Source organism: Nannospalax galili, unplaced genomic scaffold (genome assembly GCF_000622305.1).
Source record: "Nannospalax galili isolate Female #2095 unplaced genomic scaffold, S.galili_v1.0 scaffold698, whole genome shotgun sequence".
NCBI lineage: Eukaryota > Metazoa > Chordata > Mammalia > Rodentia > Spalacidae > Nannospalax > Nannospalax galili.
In genome coordinates, this window is record NW_008341886.1 from 4,992,770 (window position 1) to 5,009,084 (window position 16,315).

The following is a 16,315-nucleotide window of genomic DNA, read 5'->3' on the forward strand; positions in this document are numbered from 1 at the left end:
GCAGACATCAGTGTTCTTACCTGTCACTGGATCCTGCAAGCTGCAGTACTGACCTGCCAGGTAAGATTGCTGCAATAGTAGCAAAACAATTGTGGGGTAACCTATTGCTTTCTAATTGGATTCAAGACCTGCTCTCAGGAGGGAATTATTGTGTGGTACTGTAACTCTGGTCAAAGGTATAGAGACTCAGGTTTGCTTTGCTCAGTGGGGAGCCTCGCTTCTGTAACAGAGAGACTGGATGAGCAACAGAGTAATGACTCTGGGACTTGCATTTTCCTTCATGAGAAGTAGTTTATTACAAAATTCAGAGGGTTTCTATACATTACAAGGAACTGGCAGTCACGTGTGGTTTGGCAGTTACATACAAAGATTTAGGGCACAAAGATACAGGACATCTAGCCTATTAGTGGGCGCCAGCAGAATGCTTGAACTTATACTCAAGGTTATCAATGCCCATCTGGTAATTTATTGGCCACAATGTTTTCTTTCTTAGGGCTAAAGCATGGTAAACTTTTAGCTTTTAGCTCAGGAGTAAACCTTTAACCTGGCCTAATCGCTTAGCTAATGATAGCTGAGTTACTTGTTCAGGACAGGGAGGTGGGCTGAGGGCTGTTGACCAAGATGCTTTCCCACAGAGCAAGGAGCCTGAACTTTCACTTGTCTGCTTTTTTCCAGCTAGGCCTGCAGTGTTCTGCAAGGCAGGGACATCAGAGCTGCTGTTTTCTGTGCCCCTCCTTTTAGCAGAGAATGTAGCCTGGACTTAAAAAGCTTTAGGTTCATCTCACCCTAGGGCCTAGCATCCTGGTTTCCTACACAAAAGCCCATGGCTTAAAAGGCCTATCCCCTATGCTGGAACCTATTTTGTTTTCCGTTAGTCATGTTGTCAAATGCCTTCTACATGTTTATGTTTATAGATAGACCTCCATTCTCAGCCTTGGTAAGAGAAGCTTCTTTCTGCAGTGGGTAGCAGTTAGTGAAGAGACTCAAAACTAGTCAAAGGACTGAGTATAAGTGAGAGGGCTCAGGCCTAAGTCTTTGTCAGGCTCCTTACCAAGGCTCTGAGACCATCACAGAGGCGGTAGTAGAAAGAATGTAAGAGCCATAGGAAGAGAACAATGCTGTGAAATGCCAGACATGACACGGCCCCGTGTGGCCTGAGTTTCTAGGGTCCCTTGCCCCTGGCGCTATTAGACAAACCACATAACATATCTTTATCTGAATTTTTCATAGTTTATATCCTGGGTAGGGGAAACAGAGTAACTTACAAAGGCGAACACCCAGTGCTCCATAAAAGGCGAACACCCCACACCGCTCCGTGGCTCAGTGGCCTGCCATTCCAGGTCGCTTCCGCACCCTGCCCGCAGTCACTGTTAGCTTTCACCCATGCCTTGTGGGCCCACTGTCTTGCCCCAGGTTGGTAAATGCCTCCTCTCACATCCATGGGAGACACCGGGGCCATTCTTTTCCGTGCTGCGCCAACCCGCACAATGCTCCACTTCTGTTCCAAGATGGAGCCAAAAGCTCTTCCATCCTCCTCAGCTAACTCTCCACAGCTCCTTCTCCATAGCTAATTCTCCACAGCCAATTCTTCACATCAGGCCCAGCCCCTCAGAGGAATGAGTGCCCCTAGGGACACACCCTGGCACTCATGAACTCACTGAATCTGTAGTTACCTGCCCAGTTTGGCATAAGATCAAGATAATCATTCCAGTATGGATGTGGCAGGGGATCATGAGGCACCACCTCTAGCTGAGAGCTATTGGCAATTGATAACTGACAAGCAACCCAGGGGAGAAAGGGATTTATTTACACTTATAATTACAAATTATAGACCAGCATGGGAAGGAAGTTAAGGAAAGAATTTCAAAGAGCTAGTTACATCAAATCCACATTCAAGAGCCCAGAGAAATTAATACATAAAGAATCACTTGCTTACTTGTGCTTTGACAACTGAAGCTGACCGTCAGACAGATCCTTTCTTCCCTAAGTTGTTTCTGGTCAGGGAATTTTATCACAACAGAGATGAAACTACAGCAAACAGCAAAGAGAGTTTCACTGTCAGCTTTACATTTAGGTTGAAAATTGTTTTAGCTATCTTCTAACACGGTGCAGGTTAGTGATCCAACTTTATTATTTTTCATATGAGTATTCAGCAATCCTGTTTATTGACAAGACTTCTCTTTTCTCTATTACATGAATCATTTTGACATCTTTATGAAAATTTAATTCAGTGAAATATGAGTTAATTCCTGAAATCTACATTTTATTCATCAACTTCACACACATGTATTCCGACACCACACTGTCTTCGTTACTATACTTCATATTAACTTTTCAGATTCAGAAGCCTGAGTCCTGCAACTTTGTTCTTTCTCACTATTGCTCAGCCATTGGCCTGTGCATTGCCATATGAATTTTAGGGCCAGCTTTCCAGTTACTGAAAAAAAATGTTAATCTCTAACAGGGATCGTGTGAAATTTATAGATCAATTTTGAGAATAATTCCATCTTAAGTTTATTAAATATTTTGATCCATTAATATAGAATGCCTTTCGATTTATTTAGGTCTTTATTTTTTAAAACAATGCTTTCTTTTTTAATGCATGAAACATTTTTTTACATATTTGTTTCTAAGAAATTCATTCTTGCTGACAATACAAGTGGAAGCTTTTGTATTTAGAATGTTCATTGCAAGAGTCTTAGCTGGACTAGGCAGATATGTCGTAAATTAAATATACCTGACTTAAGGAGCATGAGCCAAAAGGTAGCACCAGGCAAGAGGCTTCCTCCTCTCTGTAGGTGGCCTCTATGCTGTGCTGTGATGGGTCCCTCAGTGCTGTGCAGCAGCTGGGCTTGCTCAGCCACACTAGTGAACCGAGCTGGACATTGCGAGTTGGTGCCAAAGGTTTGACAAAATATCTCTGTAACTTCTCTTAAATAGTACTCTAACTGCAAGCATCAGAGATTAAGCTAGCTTAGACATTTAAGAAGGAAATCTTAATTGTAGGAAATCTCATAGACCTATTCTGTATAGATGGGAATGATCTATAATAGCCATGCTTTGGTTTTGAGTGAGTGAGTTTACCAAGTGTATATGGCAAACAAAAGGAAAGGAGTAAATAGCAAGTCACAGAGGGAAGCATCAGGTATCAAAACATCATAACACTGTCACTTGCAACATGCAGCTGAATGACGGGTAGCCAAACTGAGAGAGCAAAGAAAAGGTAGCACTGAACTGGAGGTTTACAAACATCCACCTGAAATCAACTGGGGAGCGTTCAGATAGCGCTCCCAGCTGACAGCTTCCTCTCCATGTGTGAGCTTCTCATCAGAGAGATTTCTCCATAGATCTTCCAGCCTCTCCTTCAGTCCACAGGCATATTTATACCATGGGATAAACAATAGTGACATTGTTGCAAATGATTTACCTTCTAGCTTCTTTCAAAGATTCTGCTGTGATTTTTAAAACACCCTAAGCTGCTTCCTGACTTGTTCTTTCTCTCTCTCCTTGAAGATGGAGGGGGCAGATACTGAGAAAAATGTTCTTGGAAATGGAGGAAAACCCCTGCTTCCAGAGTTTCTCAGGAAGCTCAAATAGCACATGACAATTTAACAATATAATCGTATTATAGGACCTCAAGGCAAGGATAGAGTGTAAGCAAAGCTCAGAGACAAGCTACAAGGGACACATGGACACCAGCAGGAATCTCAAGATAATGGTCTGTGTCCTGTCTCCACATATCTGTTTTAGCTTTCTCCCTGTAAGTTTCTGAGTCCATACCCCATAGCTCCAGAACTAGCATATGCTTGGTCGATCCTGCAGAAAAATTTGGAGAGCCCTGAGTTATGTAGCATCAGACACCTGAATGAGGTAATAACAGTGAAAATGAAGGCTATAGAGTGTGTGGCTTTCTGTTAACTTCATGCAAAGTTTTGAAAAGCAAGCAAGGCTTTGAGAAACCAGCCATGACTCAGGAGCACTGCATGACCAAAGGGCTTCTGGCAGCTCTGAAGAAAACTGTTGTAGCCTCCCTCCTCTATCAGGTATACAAAGCAGGTATCAAGGCAACAAGACAAGGAGGTGGCTTCCAGGCTTTATTCATCTATAGTCCTAGATGCATTATTTGGTGGGTGAGACTGAGAATAAGAACCCCAGTTTCATGAGAGCACCTTGTGTTAGCAAGTAGCCTCTGCATGTAGCCTCTGCTTTTTTGAGAAAAGGCTTTCCCTTTCCTGGATTGCTATAGAACAAGGATGTTCTGAAGGGTCTGTTCCCCATTCATTTTTGTGGCTAGGTTCCTGCAGGACCTAGGTTTATAGAAGGCTGGCCAACCAGAAGATACCAAGTTGGGACACTCACAAATACATTCTATATGTTCTGACAGTTTTACCAGGAATTGAACACATCTGTTGGAATGGCTTCTTAAAGCTAGTTAGTGGCCAGCAGGCAGAGTGAAGTGCTAGTCTCCTGGCAGCAGAGGTGTGGTGAGAGTGGAAGGCTCTGCTGGTCAGTCTTCTGGAGCTGCAACATTGTTCTGTTCCTGGAGCCAGGGCTGACTGATGGATGGACTAGCAGAAGCGAATGGGTGCAGTGACTGATAGGCATTAAGACAGAGTGGTGGCCACAGTGCCTTTACCCCAGGGGCCATAGGACTGCAGGACCAGGTAGGTAACAGCTCAGCAGAGCATGCTTACCTTGTGAGAGGCAGTGAATGAACTGGGCATGACCAGAGTCTTTACTGCACCCACACAGAGAGTCCATTGGGTCTGGCTATCTCTCTGATATGTGAGTGCATTATCAGAAAAGAGCCATCACATTGGTTTCCAAAGCTTTGGAAGCAATCACCAAAGTAGGGAAGACGAAGTGAGAACTCTGGAAACTGCCACACTCCTGCAAGACGGGCAGCAGGGAACACTGCTGTGTTCCTGGGTGAACTGCAGTGTGACTGCTGCAGGGGAAGATTGAGGGGTGAAAATAGTCCCTATGGTACCTCAAACACTGGGCCTCTCTTCCCATGGTGTCTCTGACACTGAACCTCATGGTGACCTAGAAACTATTCCACTGGCCCTATAAAATACTGTGCCCAGTGGCGTTCTTGCTCTGTTTGATGCCCTCATTTGGCCCTCAAAAACCAGCTGTATCTGGGCAGGTGATAGTGGACACCCCAAGGCTTCACCAGGTGTTGTCCCACTATCGGCTGCCATGGATGCTCATAGGTTCTGATGAACAAACTAGGGCCAAATGCATTTTCTTAATTCTTACCAAGTGTGCTTTGCACAAGAGGGCCCACTTTCAGCAGCATAAGTCTATGGTCCATAAAACAGCAGAATGCTTCCAGGTCCTGGTAGACACTAGTGTGTAGCCACAGATGCCACCTGGCCACAGGCACGGAGTGAAGTGGGCATGATCAACAGCCATTGGATTCCTAAACAGCATTTAGGGCTAGAGTCCAGTAGATGTGGAAGAACACGTCAGTCTTTTGCACAGGGATAGGTGTGCGAAGCATAGGCTTTTGGGCTGCTTCAAATTGTTCTGAACCAACTTTGCTCTATGTCTTCTTTGTCTGAGACTGAGCTGCCACCCTGCAGGGGTTTGGGTCAGAGTAAACAGCACTGACCAGAATATTTGTTGCCAGCATATTTACCCAGAGCAGCAGACTTCTGTACACCAGCCTTGGACAGATGATGAGTCATATACTGGAACCTGCAGTACGGGACATGATTGGTTCCAAAAACATTAGAAACCAAGCCTTTTGTTATTATCTTTTTTAGCTGATTGCATTTTCATTGCTTGTGTGTGTGTGATGTGCATGATGTTTGGAAATGCATACTACAGCACACATGTGAAGATCAAAGGACAACTTTGCTCTTTCCACCTTTATATGGGTTCTGTAGATTTAACGCAGAGCACCAAGTTTGCATGGCAAGTGTCTTTATCTGTGAGCCATCTCACCAGCTCCAAGTTTTTGTTTTCTTGAGATAGGTTCTCATGTAGCCGAGGATGACCTTGAAGTCTTGATGCTCCTCTCTACCTTATAAGTACTGGTATTACAGACATACGCCACCAGATCTTGCTTAAGTGCTCAAGATCAAGTATGTGTGTGTGGAGGGGGTCCAATGTATGTGTACGGTGTATGAGTATGTGCTCTATGCACCCAAGCACATTTGGAAGCCAGAGGATAATTTAAGGTGTCCTGATCTAATATTTTCCACTTTATTCTACTACCTCCTTCTCCACCTGGGAGAAGTTGTGGCACAGGGGAACTTGAAATGATGTACCTGGGGAAGGGGGTGAGATGTGAGGACTTCAGATAAGGAGAAATATGGTGGAGCAAAGGAAGGCCTGGAATGGAAAGATACTTGACAGGTTTGCTCTCAGAAACTGGAGCTAGGCTAGAAAGTAGAAAGCCCTAGTCATCCTCCCGTCTCTACCCTCCACAGTGCTAAGGTTACAGGGATGTGTGGGCATGCCACCTTTTTATATGGATGCTGTAAGTTCAAACTCAGGTCCTTATGCTTGTAAGCAAGCAGTCTTGGCCACTGAGCCATCCCCCCAATCCCAAGACCAAACCTTTAATCAAAATTTAGCCACTATCTGGGCATGGTGGTGAATACCTTTAATCCCAGGCTTGAGAGGCAGAGGAGGGTGGATCTCTATGAAATCAAGCCCAGTTTGGTCTACATAGTGAGTTCCAGGCCAGCTGGGGCTACAGGGGGACTCTGTCTCTAAAGCAAATTGACCAATAGAATAGTGGGATCCATTCTGTTTCACAGAATCAGAATTAAATCATTTAAATTGTGTACAGATATTATTTAGGACCTCACCAAAATACCACACTACATGGGCTTGAACAAGATTCCAATAAGATTTATAGGAAGACACAGACGTGTGGAAGCAACTGATTGCATGAAAACAGGCACCAAGTGTAGTGACATAGAGGGAATGGAGAGGTGCCTGAGGGAGAAGGTAGCTCAGGAAGACCCTGCTGAAGAGGCACCTCGGGGAGGAAGGCACATGGGAAGACCTGGGATACAGAGGTTCCTCAGAGAGGAGGTGGAACAAGGAAACCTGGGATGATGAACTTGGGGTAGAGCATGGCATGGAAAGACTTGGGAAAGAGAGTTACCTGGGTTTGAGGTGTGTCAGGGATAGAGAGGTATTGGGGGTAAGAGGTGGCCTGGGAAGACCTGGGGTAGAGAGGAACTGTGGGAGAAAAGGCACAGGAAATGGTATACCTGGGGAGTGGGTGGCACAGTATACATTGGCACGGTGGATGTTGGTGAAGAGGTGGCCAAGGAGGTGGCAGGGAAGGGATGGGATGTTGAATGGGTGGAAGGTTTAGTATAGAAGCGCCAAGTTGATGTACCTGAGGATGGGAGGACCTCAAATGGAGATGAACCTGGGAGAAGATGCAGCAAGAGAGGACCTGAAGTACCTAGTGGAGGACATACCACAGGAAGACCTACAATGGATAGGTACCTGGGGCAGAAAGTAGCACAAGACCTTGGAGAGATCTGTGAGGGAGGGGGTAGGATGGGAGGACCTAGAGTGGAGAGGAACCTGGGAGGGAATGCAGCATAGGAAACCTCAGATGACCCACCTGGTGAGGTGGGGTATGTGTGACAGCCTTGTATCAAGAGATACCAGGGGGAGAAGGGGCACAGGAAGATTTATGATGGAAAGATACTTGGGAAAGGGGATGATGTAGAATGGATGGAGGTGGGAAGAAGAGCTAACTGGGGAACTAGGTGACACAGGGGAACCTGGGATGAGCCAATTTGGAGGAGGTAGCCTGGGAAGATGGAGCCGGGTAGGAGGTGGGACGGGAGGATCTAGTACGATGTGCCTGGATACAGGGCTACTACCTCCTGTCTCTTCACATTCCAAAGCTCTTTGTCTTGCTTCAAAAATGAGACTAGGTATGGCTTAATGATAGTGGTGCCAGCTTATTCAAAAATAGAACATGATGCCTGTCTAAGAGTCTTCACTTAACAATGAATTTTTATCCCAGAGCTGTGCTTACTAGGAAGGAGTAGATATGATAGAAGGCTCTATAAATCTATTTCTTCAAATATTTCCCCCAAAGACACAGTGAGACATTTAGGAATAATTTTACAGTGTGCAAATCCTGAGCCGGCAATCAAATCAAAGCTAAAGAAGGAAATTGTACTTCAAGGTATAGGCCATGATACCCATGCCACTGAATTTACAAGCTATCAGAGTGAGATATGCATTATTTCCTCAAGAAGAGTTTATAAAAAATAACATAATGAAAATCAACACATATTAAAACTCCGTATTTTTCATTAAAAACAGGAATTGACAACTCATTGATACAAAGATGCATCTCCCAAGAGATCATCTACAAAAGAAATACTGAAATGTTGACAATGACTCAAGAATGCTTTTGGAAAATTATAATCACTAGGAAGACAAGGTTTCTGTAACTCTTTAACATCACATTCTTATTAAAATTCCAATGTGCAGGGTCCAGGTATTTTCACTCCTCTGGAGACCCCCAAGGGACCTCTTCTGACCTCCAAGGTCCCTGCATGCAGAAGTGCATTTACATACATAGACAAGAAAAATTCAAAAATGGGAGTTACCTTATAACATCGGGACCTAGGCTCTCCTAGACACCATAGGTTAGCAAAGTAAAATCCCAATGTCAGAAATGGACTCCCTCTTTTGAAGCTGATAACTAGGGGTCCCACAGACCCTCAAACAATACAGTTCATTGTGCTTGCTCTTGGTTACCCAAGAGAATTTGAAGGTAAGATCCTATTGCTGAAGACACTACATTCATGAGCCATAGAACAAACAAGGGAGAATGCAAGTTGGTACTGACTCCAAAGCTCCATCTCTACTGGTTAGCATTCTTAGTATTGGCAGGAGCTATGCATGCTACTTGAAGAGAAAATTAATCAACATTAACCAGCTATCAATCCTACAAGCTACAACAACAACTAGCCTGATGAGCTATTCCCACTGGTACAATAGTGGCACAAACATTATGGACATAACCAACAAGTTTTCATTAGATTTAAGGCCCACTCCATAAGATGGAGTCCATACCTAACAAAGATTTAAGGCCTAAGAACCTATACTAGAGAGGTCATAGGGGAGAGCCAAATACTATTATTTTGCTAAAGAGATACAGTATTAATCTGACTCCTAATGACTTATTGTCATTCATGCTTACTATTATTCATTTATCTCTCACCTCTCACCAAAGAAACCTCCTTATCATGGTGGTTTGAATGAAAATGTCCCCCATAGGCTTCAACTATTTGGACATTTTATCCCCAGTTGGTGGTGCTATTTTGGGAGGTCTTAAATGTGTGGTTTTCTGGAGGAAGCATATCACTGCTTAGAGAGTTCTTAAGCCTTGCCAGATCTCCAGTCACTCTCTTGCTTCCTGTTCCTGCTTGAAGATGTAAGAGCTTAGCTTCTACTGCTTCTGCTCCAGCCACCTCCTGCCATAATGCCTCCCTTCCATGAGGGACTATTGTATTAGTCACTTTTCTGTTGCTGTGATAGAAACACTGACCAAAGCAACTTATAGAAGGAAGTTTATTTGAGCTTATGGTTTCAGGGGAATTACAGTCCATCAAGGCAGGGAGACATGGTGGCTGGAGAAGGAGCAGCAGAAGCTAAGCTCTCACATCATCATGTTGGCACAGGAAGCAAGAGAGCAACTGGAGATCTGGCAAGACTTAAGAACTCTCTAAGTCCACCCCCCGTGACATGCTTCCTCCAGGATAGCTGCACCTTCTAAAACCTCCCAAAACAGCGCCATCATCTGGGGACAAAATGTCCAAACACTTGGAGCCTATGGGGGACATTATCATTCAAACCACCACATTCCAGCACCTGGCTCCTGTAGGCTCATGACCATATAAAATGCAAAATGCATTTAGTCCAACTTTAAAAGTCCCCATAGTCATTATCAGTCTCAATACTATTAAAAAATCCACATTTTCTTCTGAGACTCAGGTAAATATCTTACTAAACCTCTATAAAATCAAAAGACAAATTACATACTCCCAACATACAGTGGAACTGAATATATATTACCATTCCAAAGGGGAGAAATGGAGGCATAGTAAGGAAATACTGGACCAAAACAAGACCAAAAACCAGCAGGACAAACACCAAACCCAGTAGCTCCATGTGCAAATTCTGGGACTTTACTTCCAAAGGGCTTAGGTGGCTCAGCCTCTCTAGCTTTGCTGTGTGCAACACACATCTCTCTCTTGTGCTGGTACCACTCCCTGTATGCAGGTCTTCTTGGCAGATGCATCACAAATGTCTTCTTGGGGTCTCCATTGCCAACCAGGCTTCACCTTCACAGCTTCACACAATGGCCTATCAGGACCTTCTCTGAGCAGGAGAACCCCTGCTGCATGCTTCCTGGCCTCCAAGGCTCTCTGAAACCACCAAGGAAGAACTGATGACCCCTTCACTCTTCCAGCTTTCATACCTCTAAAGCCAGCACCAGGTGGATGACACTGCCTAATTTGACTGCAAGTTTGGGATGGACTCGAGCCTGCTTTATCCATTTTAGAAGCTTTTCTCTTCAGTGGTCCTTACAGCATTTTCTTTTCACAAGTTGGAGGCTTAACTGGGTATGGTCTTGCCCTGGAGGCACTCTCTCCCTTGTTCTAAGTTTGAATCTCTAGGCTCCTCCTTAATCACTTTAATCTCCTTAATCACTTTAATCCCCTCATCAATGGGATCCTCTCCATCACATGCCAGGGCTCCAATGTTTATCTTCCTAGTGCTCTTTTCCAATCCAAACTGTATTTCTTTCTGCCCCATTCTCTTTCACTGTAGATCTGTATAATATTCACCATTAATAGCCATGCCACCGTTTCTACATTAGGCTGTGTTGAAATTTCTTCCACCAAAGAAATTAGTTCATTACTTTTCAACTTAGCCTCAGGCAAGCTTTTTTATCTAGGGCAGACTCCAGCCAGACTCTTTGCCAAAATATCCCAAGTGCTGCTTAAGTCCTTATTTCCCTCTGAAACTACAATGTTCTCAGCACTACCCTCTTCCAGGCCCCTACTAGAATGGCCTGTTAAGCTCTGCTTACAGCAGTCAACCACTTTTCTAGCCCAACTTTCCAGAATCTTGCATATTTCTTCAAAATCCCACACACTCAGGTTCTTCATGGCCAACAGCCCGCTCTCTGGTACCAACTACTGTATTAGTCACTTTTCTGTTGCTGTGATAGAAACACTGACTGAAGCAACTTATAGAAGGAAGACTTTATTTGAGCTTATGGTTCCAGGGGAATTACAGTCCGTCATGGTAGGGAGGCATGGTGGCTGGAAGTAGCTGGAGCAGAAGCTAAGCTCTCACATCATCCCACAGGCACAGGAAGCAAGAGAACAACTGGAGATCTGGCAAGGCTTAAGAACTCTCTAAGCCCACTGCCAGTGACTTGCTTCATCCAGGATACCCACACCTTCTAAAGCCTCCTAAAACAATGCCATCATATGGGGACAAAATGTCCAAACACTTGGAGCCTATGGGGGACATTTTCATTCAAACCACCACAGACTATAATTCCCCTGGAATCCTAAGCTCAAATAATTTGTTTTGGTCACTATTTCTATCACAGCAACAAAAAAGTAACTAATACACTTATACAGCAGATGGCGATTAGCACAGTGACCCACAACTAGCTAACATTGAGAGAATAAGAGGCTTCAGAGTGCTTATCCCTGAATAAGACACCTGCATCAAACTTATGCTTCCAAAGGCCCATGGATTATTGTGCTAGTCAGGGCAGAAAGATTGTAAGAGCCAGATGTGGTGGGTGACCAGAAAGAAACAGAGCTTTCCAGACAGCTGGGAAGCTACTTATATGAACTCATAGCAATGGTGACAGCATGCACAAGTCCCACGTAAGCTCAAGCCAGAAAAAAATCCCTGCCTGGATGTACGAAGGTTGGTAAAAAGCCTCAACCCTACCTGAGGAGCTATTAGAAGCCAATGGCTGTAGGGATGGGGAGAGTCAGCATTGTTTAAGAGTGAGACTCTTTGTAGATTGCAGGTCCACTGGATGGACCCACACCGAAGGACATTTGGGAACACAAGTCTGACTAGATTACATGAAAGTGGGCAGGGGATAGTAAGCAGGGGTGAAGATGGGGGAGAGGATCTAAATTCAATCAAAATATACTATATAAAATTTGAAAAAAATACAGTGGAACAGGGGGTAGAGATTACATTAATGCATCCCTCAATTCTCACCAGTGAAGTTTCCTCATGCAACAGAGTGCTATTAATAAGGATTGCCACGAATGGCTAAAGTGTAGAGAGTAAGAGACTGCAGAGTGCATGTCCCTAGATATGACTCCTAAATTAAACCTAATCCACCCAGGGCTCAGGGACCATTGCAGAAGAAGGAGCAGAAAAGCCAGGGATGGTGGATGACCACAGGAAACAGTTTTCCAGGCTTCTGGAAACTTGCGCATATGAACTTATAGCAAAGATGCACAAGATCCATGCAAACGCAATTAGAGAGAAATGCAGCACAAAACTGGGGAAATGGGCAGTAGGTCCCAACCTTAGCTGAGGAAATATTGGCAGCTGATCACTGTTGGGTTAGAGGGAATTTACATTTAAGGGAGTGATGCTAGATAAGCGACCAGGCTCCACTGTATGAACTCACAGAAAGGGACACCTGGAGTCACAAACTTGACTCAATAGACCTTAACATTTATGGCAGAATGCATACAATCTGGTAGGGTGAGGCCAGGGGGGATTGCATTTAAGGGAAGGGGTCTAAATACTAAGATGTACTGTATGAAATGCACAAAAAAACTAAAATATATATTTAAAGATTGAAAAATCCAGTTAAAAATTGAAAAAATAAGCTAACTTATAAAGAGATATTTCAAACCTGAAACAGACTAGCATGAAACACCAGTAATGGGAATATTATGCCATGTTCTATATTTAAAGCAATATGCAATGCTGTATTAAAAATGGGTTAAAAGTGAAAATATAAAGAAGCAAAACTTTTTTCATTAAAAAAATGTTTAAAGGCAAAAATAATCAACATTAAAAGCATGTTCCAATGTTCAAAATGGCTTTCATAACTAAGAAATATAACTTATGCTAGTTGCAAAGAGAAAAAGTGGAGTATTTGAGTTTAGTGCATGGAAAAATGGAAATTACACATAAAATAGATAAAGTAGAAAAACTGATGGGAATGAAAAAAATGAAAGCAATTGTGAAAGATGTACATCTATTTGTGGGTTACAGGTTTTCTGTTTTTTAATAATCTCACTTAGAAACACATTGTTAGAGACAGTAAAGAAAAAGAACTAGTCAGTTTCAAATGCTGCATTTCCCCCTGAGTTTATCATTTGCTATGAGCTTAATTTTATAATTTTAAGGTAGTTGGGATAAAATCTTATGATTCTTGTGTCTTCTTCCTGAAAATATAGGTAATAAAGAAGTGCATGTGTTCAGCCCTAAATGGGACTCATGATAGAGCACCCGCAAAGGCTCCAGGAGCACTATGAACAGGGAGGAAAATACTGTAAGAGCCAGAGGTGCTCTATGACTTCAAGGACAGTTTCAGAGACAACAAGGCTGTTCTACATATGAACTCACAGTGGTTGTATCCCAGCATGGATGGGGGAGTTGGGCAAGAATCCCCAGTTCTAAGTGAGGAACTATTGGCAATTGGTAGCTGTGAGGGGAGAGAGCCAGTTTTCTTTAAGGTTTTGACCTTGAGTAATTTGATCATGCTCCAGGGTATGAACCACATCCAAGAGTATTTGGGGAAAACAAATTGGACTCAGTGGGCTTTATAAAAGAAAGTACATGAAATTGGAGGGCTAGGGAGAAGGTGGATCTAAGGGGATAGGGGAAGAGATTGAATATGATCAAAATTCTCAAAGAATCAATGAAAATATATTTTCAAAAAGAAGTGTCTGTGACATAAAATAAATGAAGTAAAAACCAACAGGACCAAGGTCTTACTGTGAGAATCACCACTAATAAAGCCATTTTCTCTAATAAACCACAGAGAGCATTCATTCTCCATAGAAAGCCATAAAGAAGAGCAGTATGCTCTCATTCTGGATAGTTTCAGAAGTCAACTTCACACCTGAGTGGAGAGAACCTCAATTGAGGAATTTTCTCCATTGAATTGGCCTGTGGCCATATCTGTGGGGTATTTTCTTGATTGCTGAGTGATGTGGGAGGGCCCAGCCTACTGTGAGTGGTTCCACCCCTGTGTTGTATAAGAAAGCAGGCTAAGCACAGGCCAGGAAGCAAGCCATTGAGAAGCACCCTGCATGGTCTGTGGTCCAGGTTCTGCCTCCAGGTTCCTGTCCTGCCTTAAGTTTCTGCCCTGAATTCCCTCAGAGATGGATTCTGACCTGGGAGTAGTAGGACTGTAAGATAAAATGAGCACTTTCATTCCAATTTGCTTTTGGTCAGTGTTTTATCATTACAATGGAAAGTAATTAGGACCTGACTATGTTGTTTTAGGAAACATTGTGGTAGAGTTTTGTTTTGTGTCTTTTATTATTATTATTATTATTATTATTATTATTATTATTATTTAGCTTTGGGCTGGAAAAGCCATTGAGTGCTTGGAGCTTAGCATGGTGCTCTGTGGGAACTTGGAAGATAATACTAAGAGAAGCATAGCCAACGGAGGCTTGACTTGTGGTGTTTCAAGGGAAGCAGAGACTATCAGAGCTGTTTGGTGTTTTAGATTAAGAATCAATGGAACTAAAATCAGGTTTGCTGGGACAATAGATACTGATCATCTGGGGCTGAAGAATCACCTATGATTAAAGACCAACATCAATGAGGTCAAGTCTTCTGGGAAGTATTTCCTCGGGGTCAGTACATATAAGCTGTGGTCAAGAGGGGACCCAAGGCTCCATCTCAAGATAGAAGCAAGACTTGGTATGTGTAAGTCTCCTACATGTCACTGGTTTTGAAGGCATGAAGGGGGAACGGACAGCAGCTGAGATTTGGCATGGTGAGGGGCCAGAAGAGGTCATTTGTCGCTCGAGTTCCTGCTGGGTCTCCTGTGCTATCAAGCAAACCATATAAATATCTTTATGTATATTTATTAACTTATAAAGGAACCCAGTGCCTAACCCCACACTGACGCTCAGAGCCCTCCATATCAGACCATGCCACACCCATAGTCACCATTAGAATTTGTTCACACCTCAGGCCAACAATCTCACCCCAGGTCAAGAGTCAGGCCACTCTGTCTTTGAGCTGCTGTGCATGGCTGTGCATTCCCCACACCACATGTGCTACTCGTGGCTCGCAGCTTCCATCCCAAGATGGCTCCCAGAAGCCCCTCAGTAGTCCATGCTCTGCAGCAGGCCCTGTCCCTTGGAGGAACTAGCTAATTGGGAGACATCATTGGTGAAGGTGTGCCCTCAGCTGTGGTGAAACCCCCAGGATTGAAGAGGTCATGGAGAGGACCTGAGGCTTGGCACCATATGAGGCCAGGAGAGGCCATTGGTGAAAGTGCAGCCTCAGTTGCAATGAAGACCCATCATATTGAAGAAGTCAAAACCATGGGGCAACCACCAAGGGTAGTGGCAGGTTTGGAGTAGAGCCAGCCTGAAACAAGTTGTGTGCTGTGGATAGCAGAGCCAAAGAAGGGGCACTTTCTAAGCCCTTTGGAGCCCAGATCAAGATTAAATCTCAGATGTCAACACTGAGCTACAATGCTGAATTTTCACTTTATTTAAGTGTGCCTGATTCTTTTTTGAAATAAGACAGTATATAACTTATTTTGGATTTTACAGGAGCCCACAACTAAGAAATTTTACAGACTATGAACTTTTAAAGTGTTTTAAAAAAATTTTTTTAAACACTGGGACTTTAAAAGTTGTACTTTTTTGTTTTTTAGGGACAAGAAATGGAAAGGCTGCAGTTTAATAATGATGTGTTTGTATGTCAGGATGACAAGGAGTCAATTGTGCTGGATAGCTTGTTGTCAACCTGACAGACCTGGGTAGAGGGAACCTCAGTTGAGCAATTTCCTCCACTGGACTGGTCTGTGGCCATATTTGTGTGGCATTTTGATAGCTGAGTAATGTGGGAGGGTTCAGCCCACTGTGAGTGGTGCCACCCCTATGCAGGCGGTCCCGTGTTATATAAGAAAGCAGACTGAGCACTGGTCAGAGATCAGTAAGCAGCATTCCTCATGGTCTGTGCTCCAGGTCCTGTCTCCGGGTTCCTGCTCTGAGTTCATGCCTTAATTTTCCTTGATGACAGACTGTTCTGTAAGCCAAATAAACCCTTTCCT